Here is a 10,489-nt window from a genome sequence, read left to right on the forward strand (position 1 = left end):
TCATGAATATACAAAAATATTTTGCCAGCTACAAAAGGTTAGCAAAATTTGAATATCACCTGATTCAGTATTTTCAGTATTCTGATTAAAATATACAGTCCATAATATACAGTAACATGCACACCCATTTCACCAGTGTTTTTGAATTTTCATAATTCAACAACTGTGCCAGTATATATTCGGACTCCCTGGTTTTACTGACACATGGCACACTTGAAATGAGTAAAAGCAAGCGCTGTGCTTAACAGGGGTTAATTTCACAGTATCCAGGAGGCCCACTTCCCTTAGGACTCCCTGATTTTACTGACACATGGCACACTTGAAATGCAGTAAAACCAAGTGCTGTGCTTAACAGGGGCTAATTTCACAGTATCCAGGAGGCCCACTTCCCTTAAAATTCAACTTTAGCAAGTCCACTTGCAAGATCACTAACTCCAGGTCACAGCACAGTGAGAGTGTTATGCAAGGTTCCAGCCAAAAATACCCATGTCATACACAACTTTAGTAAACATAAGCATGCTAAATTATATCAAGTCATTAAATACATGCATGACTTTAATAAACATGTATATTTTTTAGCTGGGAGACGTCTTCTCCTGGTGTGTTTGAAGGTTTGCCTGAAGAATCTTCCTCTGGCTTGCACAAAGCATCTGCAGTGGGAGATGCGTTGTTCGTGACTGGCTCAGCAGTGTAACTGTGCAACATCTGCGCAGTTGCCTGAGTGCCTGTCGAAAAGAAGTGCAGAGGGAAATGCTGACTGGACGTATGGAAAAAAAATTCACCATGAGAGTGATTAAACACTGAAATGGGTTCCTCAGGGAGGTGGCATAATCTCCACCTTTAGACAGTCTCAAAACTTGACTGAACAAAGCCCTGAGCGACCTGCTCTCTGACTTAGTGACTGGCCCTGCCCTGAGTGGGGAGTTGCACTAGATGACCCAAGAGCTCCTTTTCAACCTACATTTTTCGCTGACTCTGTATGGTCCCATTACTTCACAAATCATTTGCCAATGATATAAAACATTCATTCAAGGTTAAGTACTTTAGAGCATAAGAGATGGATGCATTTTGAAAAATGTATCCAACATGAGCCACATAAAAATGAGGGATGGTGGGGAATTCCCACATGCTATAAAGTGTAGTTTGAAAGAGTAAAAATCCTTTCACAAAAAATTTTGTCCCTTACTTCTGATAGAGTTGAAATAAATTTTAAAATTAAATTCTGAAAGCTTTAGAGGTTTAACATAAGCCAGCTTAAGTGCTTTGTAATCAATGCTCTGGGCCGATCTAATATTTGTCAGTTCATACAAACTCTAAAAATGCCCCTCACAAGCTGAGAGAGAATAACTCAGTTTGAACTCATTATTTATAATGTTAACAATTCCTAAAACTTGCTTGCTACTACATGCCACGTAAGAAATAAAACCCACTTACACGAGTAAATCTTTCCTACAGAATCGGAGAAAAACAGTCTAAACCATCCAGGTTCATAACAATAAAAAGGTTTTCCAGGACTAATCAGGAGTTTTTTATCAAGGAGCTTCTGCCATAATTCAAGTTCGGCTTCAAATGTCTGTGATCTTAAGAACTAAAAGAAGAAAATATTTTTTTATTAAAGGTTGAACAAATGTATAAATTCATTGAAATGTTTTTCTAGGACCTGATACTAAATTGCGCAACAACATGCACAAGTAATTTTCACATTTCCAACTTCTACATTCCCACCCCTTTTCAAACTTCTTACATACTTTTCCAAAGTCTGCCCACACATAGGGTCCTCCTGAAATTCTGCACATGGGTATTCCAATATTTGCAAGCTCATCCACAAGAGTATTCTGTGCTTCTTTAAGTCACTTTTCGTTGGTGGGAAAACCCCACATAATCCAACCAATCTATCAAAGCAAGAAAAATATAATTCTGTTTTATTTCTACCTGCGACGGAAAAATAAAACAGTTCAATGGAAACATTTCTAGTGTGGCTAACCTCTGTCCCTAAGAAATCCTAGAATCCTAGGTTGGAAGGGACCTCAAGGATCATCTGGTCCAACCTTTCTAGGCAAGAGCACAGCCTAGACAAGATGGCCCAGCACCCTGTCCAGCTGCATCTTAAGAGTGTCCAATGTGGTGGAGTCAACCACTCCCCTGGAGAGATTATTCCAGTGGCTGACTGTTCTCATTGTGAAAAATTTCCCTCTCATGTCCAATCGGAATCTCCCCAAGAGCAACTTGTGTCCATTCTCCCTTGTCCTCTCCCTGTGACTCCTTGTGAAAAGGCAGTCTCCATCTGCCTTGTAGCTACCCCTTAGGTACCGGTGCATGGCGATGAGATTCCCTCTAAGCCTCCTTTTCTCAAGGCTGCACAAACCCAGTCCTCTCAGCCTGTCCTCATACAGCAGGCTTCCCAGATCATCTTGGTGGCCCTTCTCAGGCCCTCCAGCCTGTCCAGATCTTTTTTGTATAGCAGGGACCAGAACTGAACACAGGATTCCAGGTGTGGCCGGACAAGGGCTGAGTGGGATAGTGACTTCTTTATCTCTGCTGGTGATGCCCTTTTTCATGCAATCAAGGACTGAGAACATGCTGAACAGGTCCAAGATAGCTATGGAAGACAGCCAGTTGATTCACAGCCTTCTGAATTTCATAATTTCTGGTGTAGGATACTGCAACTGATACCATTTATACCAAAATCCTTGGAGAACAAAAAGGAGAAAGAGAGAGCGAGAGAGAGATGTGCAATTTTTACTTCAGGTTTGTGCTTTGTCAAGCCACCAAGTCTAGAACCCCTGTGACTCTAGCATTTTGCATGCCTAGGAAAAAAAGCCTTCTGGAGTAAATTCTCAAGGTTGCCAAATGGAGTCCCAAGCATGATAAAAGCCAGCCAGCAACTTCTAAACAACCCTGCAGCAGGGAGGTCAGTGGCTTTAACAGAGCTGCTTTACAGGCTGACAACTGAAAACATGCTTGGCTCATACCCCTGGGCTGTTCCCATTATACCCCACTACTGTGTCCAAGCAGTCATCACTTCACTGGTCCCTCCAAGAGAAGAAAAGGCAAAATGCTGCAGATCTGAAATACGCTTGTTTGTTTCAATGCCTCTAATAGATATGCATTAACTGTTGCTGTTCAGTAGATACCAAATTAAACTCTGAACTTTAACAAATTTTACACTACCAAAGAAGAAAACAAATCAATAAACAAAGAGAAACTCAGTTTGGCACCTATAACACAAATTATATCAGAATAGCTCAACTAATTTTTGTGGAGAAATATCTTAAGTTAAAACACAAGCTTCATATTTTGACCTACCTGGGTAAAACCACACATACATGTCCATTCTGGATCTGGTAAACTGAATGAGACCAGAGGAAGACAAGAACTGTTGCTATAGAAGAAAAAGTTATGCAGGTTACAAAAAAGTTTAAATTTGTAAAATTGTAGTAATTTTTAATTAAAATTGGTATATAATCTTTTAAAGTGACATGACATTTTTTCAGAGATCTTTTAATGGTCCATGATGTAATAGTCCAGTTAAAATCCCAGATTCCCACTGCATAGGTTCTGATGCCACCCAATGGTTCTCTGGAATAAGTATGGTGGCACCCAAGTCTCATTTAAAATTTAAAACAAACACAGCAACATATTATAAACTTCTTTACCCTGCAAGATTTCTCCAGTGAGACTTGAAGTCAAATGCAGATGTTGGATTTTAAAAAAGACTTGTCGTGCACCCAAGATAATTCGCTAATACACTCTCGCTGTGAAAGCCACAGTAAAGAGTAAGCCGTGTTATCATCCTTGCTTACCAACAAGACATGCACTTATTTACAAATACTGAAAAAATTGCAGAACAGTTTTGAACACCGGAGCATTGCAGGTATCCTCTTCTAAGTAAACCTCATTTAATTTGGTTGCTGAGTCTTATATTTTTTTTTAATAGGAAGTTTGGTTTCAGAACAGTCTTTACATTAAAAATAAAATTATTGTTTCTAATCCTTATCCTCTAACATTATTTTAGTACCAACTAAAGTTGGTTGCATCCTGAAATCCATGGGGCATGCTGAGAAAAGATACATTTGCCTTTTTAAAAACCTGGTGCCTGGAAGTAGCGCATTGAATTCTACCAACTTCCACTGCTGTTTCCATTAAAAGAAAATCATGCCAAAAATGCAGGAATGTTGTGTTATCCCCAGTAATCTTTGATAATTAATGAACAATTGATACCAACTTTCTCTGTTTAAGATTGTCAGAAACTAAGTATTGTTAGCTTTCAAAGTCTGTACAGGATTTTGCAGTTGTTCCTTGGCAGAAGCTCACAGAAATAATAAAGGAAGATGTCTTTTCCTAAAAAAAAAAATAGATGCTTTTCAAAAGGAAGTGTTTTTTCTCCAGCAGTACCCAAGGGATTCAGGAGACTGTTGGAGCTTAGAACATGAACTCTGAGCTGGTTAAGGATAAAAGAAGTGGAATGGAGATACTTGAGCGTTTTTTCTTGTTTACAGAGGAACAGGATTTTTTTGCATCCTGCATCCGGAGGTAGAATCCCAGGAGATCTTCCCTCTCTGCTCTTCTGGTGAGGTGCTGCGCCTGCCAGGATCTTGCTGACTCATCTCCCACCTCACCGATCGTTGTTACGTGCTGAGTTGGTTTTTTCCATGTGTTTCTTGCCTTCCAAAATGTCACAAAACAACTAACGACTATTAACTTCAAAACAAGAATTGACTGCAGACAGCATAATGAATGGCCAAGAGAAAGCTTCGTCAATATTTCTCGAGAAACGTATTTCTCTTTCTCTGTGAGATCTTGGTGATCTCTGTGCACCTCTCAGTTCCGCGTGGGGTGCATAAGCCAGCTGTAAAATCAAAGCACAAAAAGTCTAAATGCACAAAGTAGCCATGGTGTAAGGGTTTAATAATTAAATACATGTTCAAGAGAACATCAGCAAGGTTTACGAGCAAATATTGGGCAGTAAAGCTTATTGTAAAACTCCCCTTTGTGCACCTCTTGTTTATAGCCAAGGGTGGGGCAGCAGTACGGTGCGTGAGAGAAAAGAAGCCTTTCCCTTTCCATTTATCTACAGTAAATGTCAGCTGCCAAGTGCAGTCATCCATTTTTGTGAAGGTCTTCTGCAGTGTTTTATTACCAGCCTTTGTTTTTACAGGCCTGAAAAGCTAAATCATTAGGGATTTGTGTTGCTGCTGCTGTTTCAGTCTTCTCCTGCTGTCAAGATCATTTATGAATGTTGATATGTTATGATGAGATATTTCAGAAGGATCTTCCTTTGATGGAAAGTGAATTGCATGCATGTCTCGAGCTAAGTACGTATAAAAGACACTACGAAACTTCAACCCTTGACTTACTACTTGCCAATTCAATTACTTTCCCCCAATATAAAATGTTAAGATTTTCTTATTTTGATAGTGTTTCAAATGATGGTGCTGACCATGTTTACTACTGCTGCTAGAGACTGATAATCACTGGTTGTCATTTTTCTGAACCATGCATCAAAGCAGTTTAATAAAGAAACACTGTTAGGCAAATAAAAAGCTTTATAAGTTCAAACCATGCATAAAAGAAAAAAAAATTCCAACAGTATCTCATTCAGAAAGACATTGTTGCATTCCAGTTCAAGCAATTTATTCTAGGGTTCCCAGAAAGGCCAAGTAAGTAGGATAGTTACACAGGAAGGATGTGGACCTGTTGGAGCGGGTCCAGAGGAGGACCACAAAAATAATCCAAGGGCTGGAGCACCTCTCCTATGAGGACAGGCTGAGGGAGTTGGGCTTGTTCAGCCTGGAGAAGAGAAGGCTGCGGGGAGACCTGATTGCGGCCTTTCAGTACTTAAAGGGGGCCTATAGGAAAGATGGGGAAAATCTTTTTAGCAGGGACAGCTGTGACAGGACAAGGGGTAATGGTTTTAAACAAACGGGGGGTAGATTTAGACTGGATATAAAGAAGGAATTTTTTATAATGAGGGTGGTGAAACATGGGAACGGTTTGCCCAGAGAGGTGGTGGAGGCCCCATCCCTGGAAACATTCAAGGCCAGGTTGGACGGGGCTCTGAGCAACTTGGTCCAGTTAAGGATGTCCCTGCTTACTGCAGGGGGGTTGGACTAGATGACCTCTAAAGGTCCTTTCCAACCCAAAGTATTCTATGATTCTATGATCCTAAGAAACATGATCAGGACCCTGTCCATCACCTCCTCTGAACACGTCCAAGCAAAGAACAGGCGATTGCCAAAGGTAATTTTTCATCCCTGCTATATTGCATGAACAAAAAATGGCACACCAAACAAATAGCACTAAGGCTCAAACCTGTGCACAAACTCTAGACATCCTTTCAGTAACTGTGCTGGGTAAGAGTCCCCCAATGGATGGTGGGGGTTGATCAGGATTAATGCTCTCTGATGCCCTGGAAAAAGAAAAACTGCTAGCTGGAGACACAAAAAACATCAAACCAGTGGCTAGCAAGGATGCAACGAGGAAGCTTGTGAACTCTTCAGTGAAAAGCAGCTTTTGAAAATTATTTAATTACATTCTATAATTACTATACAGGCTAAGGTTCCAGCTCCCAACCTTGTTTCATCATTTATCTATCACCACCCCAAAACTCATACTTAATAGTTTATTAGTAAATGAAGATCAGGTCAGCACTCATTTGAAACACCCATTGATATCAACAGGCAAGATTATGGTGTTGTAGGGTTTACTACTGGTTCTACAGGTGTACTTCCAAAATAATTTCCCAGGACTGAGCAAAGTTACTGTTGATAGACATGGGAAAGCTGAACAGAAATTGGACTTTGACATGTACTAACCTGTCAAGTAATTAATTTTTCAATGTTTCTTGTTTCATTAAACAAGTAATAGAATCTGTAGAAGACTAACAATTGAAGTACTTGGTCTTGGGCAAATAATTACTTTTAACTATAGTTATCAACAGCGCATAATTTATGTTAGGGAAATTCTCTCTCCACAGAAGCTAAATATTCTACTGTGTAATAAGAGTGCCACATGATCAAAAATTAGATTACAAGTACAAACATAACCAATCTTTTTAACTCTACAGGTATTTTTCAGAAAAATTATCTATTTTCTACTTGCTAAAAAAATCCTTCATGTACATTAACATAAGCTATATGCAGCAAATATATTTTTATTGTACACAGTCAAGCAGTGCAGTGACTACAGAAGCAACTTGCAAGACTTTAAATATGTCAACATGAGGAGTTGCCTTATTACGTCATGTTTGGGATAAACTTGAAGTGAAATTACTATTTTTTGTTTCCGCATTTTTAATTTTCAGAAAACCTCACCCACTGCAAATTCTCACTCCACCCAAGCCTCTTCTGAAGGAGACTATTTGCAAAGACCAACTCCCAAGGAACTCCAAGACAAAAAGCTCAATGATGAGGGAGCCCTGATACTTGCTTTCCCGGCAACACGCTGTTTGTTTGAACATTCATGGGTACTTTGAGCAAGAACTTCACAAGAAATGAATTTTCAGTGTATTGCCTTTAACTCCAGATACAAGAAGAAATTAACTGAAAGCAAAATAAGATGCAAATACTAAGCACAAACAGCTGGTCCACAAGTATCCTTGCACCATAGCTTATTTAGTGTATTTGACACCTGACGCGTATTAAGCAGAAGATGCCGAGTGAGGCGTTACTGTTCTCAGGTCCAGCAGCTGTGGGACAGCAGTTTCTCAGTCGCTGTTCTAGGCTAGTTCCCCCAGCTATTTATGATATTACATGTATCCAAAGCAGATGTTTACAATATTATTTGTGAGAACAGCTGCAGCTCTGGAAGGATGGCAAACACAATCTCTGAAGAGCTGATCGGGTCTGCGACGCAGCGCGTTCTCCAGCCAGCTCATGCCCTGCAGCCACAGCAGGGATGCTGGCTGCCTCCCTCTGCTAGGATCAAGTGATAAATGCCTGAATGCTCGGGCTCATGCAGGCTGGCGGAGGAACAGATATATGACACAGACATACAGATGGTGTCTAAGCATAGGCACCGTGCTGATCAAGCAATTAGCTAACTAGGATAGCATCAATTTATCTATACAAAAAAAATGTTACGCACACAGTCGTGTGTATCCAAAATACCCACTTTTTATATCAGTCCTTACTTATAACTGACCTCTATAAATGACCTTCCTTGTAACCATATGCTTTATCTATTTTTAAACCTCATTTTCTATCCTGGAAGAGGACACAAGAAGTTTATCTCACTTAATGTTTTGAAACTTCACTACCATCACAGCCACATCTTTGGTAAAATGTTTTACTATTCAGCCTGTGCTTCCTCCACTGGATCTTTTCAAGGATGAGCACAAACTGTTAAGGTTAAGTGCATTCATAATTTTCCATGAAGCAAGTGGATTATGAATATCATGGCAATAAGAATTGGAAACATTTTAGCCTGAAATACTGGTGAGCACTATTTTGTGGACACTTACAAAACCAAACATTTCCACAGGGCAGACAAGCAGTTCCAAAGACAGAGAGGAATGTGAAAAAAACCAATTGTATGTGACAAGCAGTAATATCCTTATTTATGTAATCCTGATTGGAACAGAATCACAGAATATGCTAAGTATTTTGAACTAATGAAGTTTCCTAAGCTCTGGAAAAATGACTTTTGTAATTTTTTTGTTTGCTAGCAATTCCTTGTTAACTGGAACTCAGATGAAAAGTCTTCAAAATCACATTAGACATGTTTCTCTAATTAACTGAGTGGGTCGTTACAGCAGCATATTCTCTCTTCTGAGGGTCAGAACAATAGCTTGTTTACAACACTTAGAGTTCCATTAAAATCTACAGGAGAAAGAAACTTGGTCTTGAAACACAAGTCAAGGTCTGTTCTTCATAAAATAGAGAGTCAGGGAGTTTCTCTGCATCTTGTTACATGCCCAGACTATAAAATCAATTTGCTGAGTTGGACCCACCTCAGTCACAAGGTTGAAAACCTGCACAGCTGAAACTGTGCAAATGCTCCAATGCTGAGAACATATGCTGCTTACAAAACAACTAGGAAAACGTGAAAATAGAAAATCAATGTTATTGATCCCTGCTTTTTAGCTCTCTGCCATGCATCTTCTAATTTTTCAGCTGTTAACTGGAAAGGGTGACTTTCTTCATCAGTCACCTACAGAACAAAAAAATCAGCAAGAATAAAAAACTATTAAAACTAATTTAAAAAAAGAATACAGTGAAGGAACACTCCCACCTAGTGAAAATACAATTGCTACTGGCTCTTATAAAATAAAAGAAACTGAAACTAAGATCAGTCTTTCCTATATAACTCAATTATTTTGTTTTCAAATGTTGCTCTTATCCATGACCACACCTTCAGTGACTTACAGAACTTGTGTACTTGAAAGTTCATTTTTTTTTTCCCTCTGACAGTGTCATTTGGTCTTATGAAAGATGCTGGACCCCTTTTCTGTGCCTCACAGACTACTGAGCGTTCAAAGGGGGAATGAAATGTTGCAGAACTCGTGGTAGGTACAACTTTCTGTGCTAAAAGGGAAAAATTTGCAAACCAAATTTACTTGCAGTAGGAGTGACAGACTTGGAGCTGACAAATTATAATTCAGCATGTCAGTGCAGAACAGTGTCTGCACAGAACGAACGCAGTCCTACACATCTGATGACACCAGCCTCCTGCCATGCTGCAGACTGAGAAGAAGATGGTCTCTCTCTAAAAGTGCTAGACTGGTCCCGTCTCTTCACTTGGGCTCGGTTTGCATTTTCAGGTTTTTTTGATTGTTCCCTGTCAAAAATGTCTGTTAAATGTACATGAATAGCTAAAGCTTTACCTCACTGAGCAAGGGCACATGAACAGGCTGTATCCCACTGTGTAGCCATGTTTTCAAATTTATACCACCACAGTATGGAGCTGGAATAAGATCTCAATCTAAAAACATTAAAAAATGAAATGAACATTTCTCATGAGCAATTATTTTGTTATACTCTAATGAACTAAACTGACAGCCTACAAGTTTGACATCTGATTTAATGTCAAAGCCTCCACTGTGGTTTAAACCAATATTTAAACAGAACTGAAAATTTAGCATATATCAGTCAACCTGAATTCTTTCCCAAAATTCTTCCTTAGGATTTGCAATAGAAGATTTGACAGCTGTGTACATTTTCAGTAAAAAGGAATCAGAGTATCATAGAATCATTTAGGTTAGAAAGACCTTTAAGATCATCAAGTCCAAGCGTTACCCTGACCCTGCCATCCCACCACTAAACCATGTCCCTAAGCACCTCATCTGCCTGGCTTTTAAATCCCTCCAGGGATGGGGACTCCACCACTTCCCTGGGCAGCCCGTTCAAATGCTTGACAACCTTTTCTGTGAGGAAATTTTTACTAATGTCTAACCCGATGGACCCGATCAACTACTTGCATTTATTTATTTAAATGATAATGACATCATCATAATAATAATGCTCTCAATATTTTGCTAATGCTCTGTTCC

General features: G+C 39.4%; 1 pseudogene; it reads right to left on the bottom strand.

The window, feature by feature from the left end:
* Positions 1-324: 324 nt before the first annotated feature.
* LOC104128555 overlaps positions 325-10,489 on the bottom strand; it is a 13,991-nt pseudogene continuing 3,826 nt past the window's right edge.

This window comes from Egretta garzetta, unplaced genomic scaffold, assembly GCF_000687185.1.
Source record: "Egretta garzetta isolate BGI_Z169 unplaced genomic scaffold, ASM68718v1 scaffold30, whole genome shotgun sequence".
Lineage (NCBI taxonomy): Eukaryota > Metazoa > Chordata > Aves > Pelecaniformes > Ardeidae > Egretta > Egretta garzetta.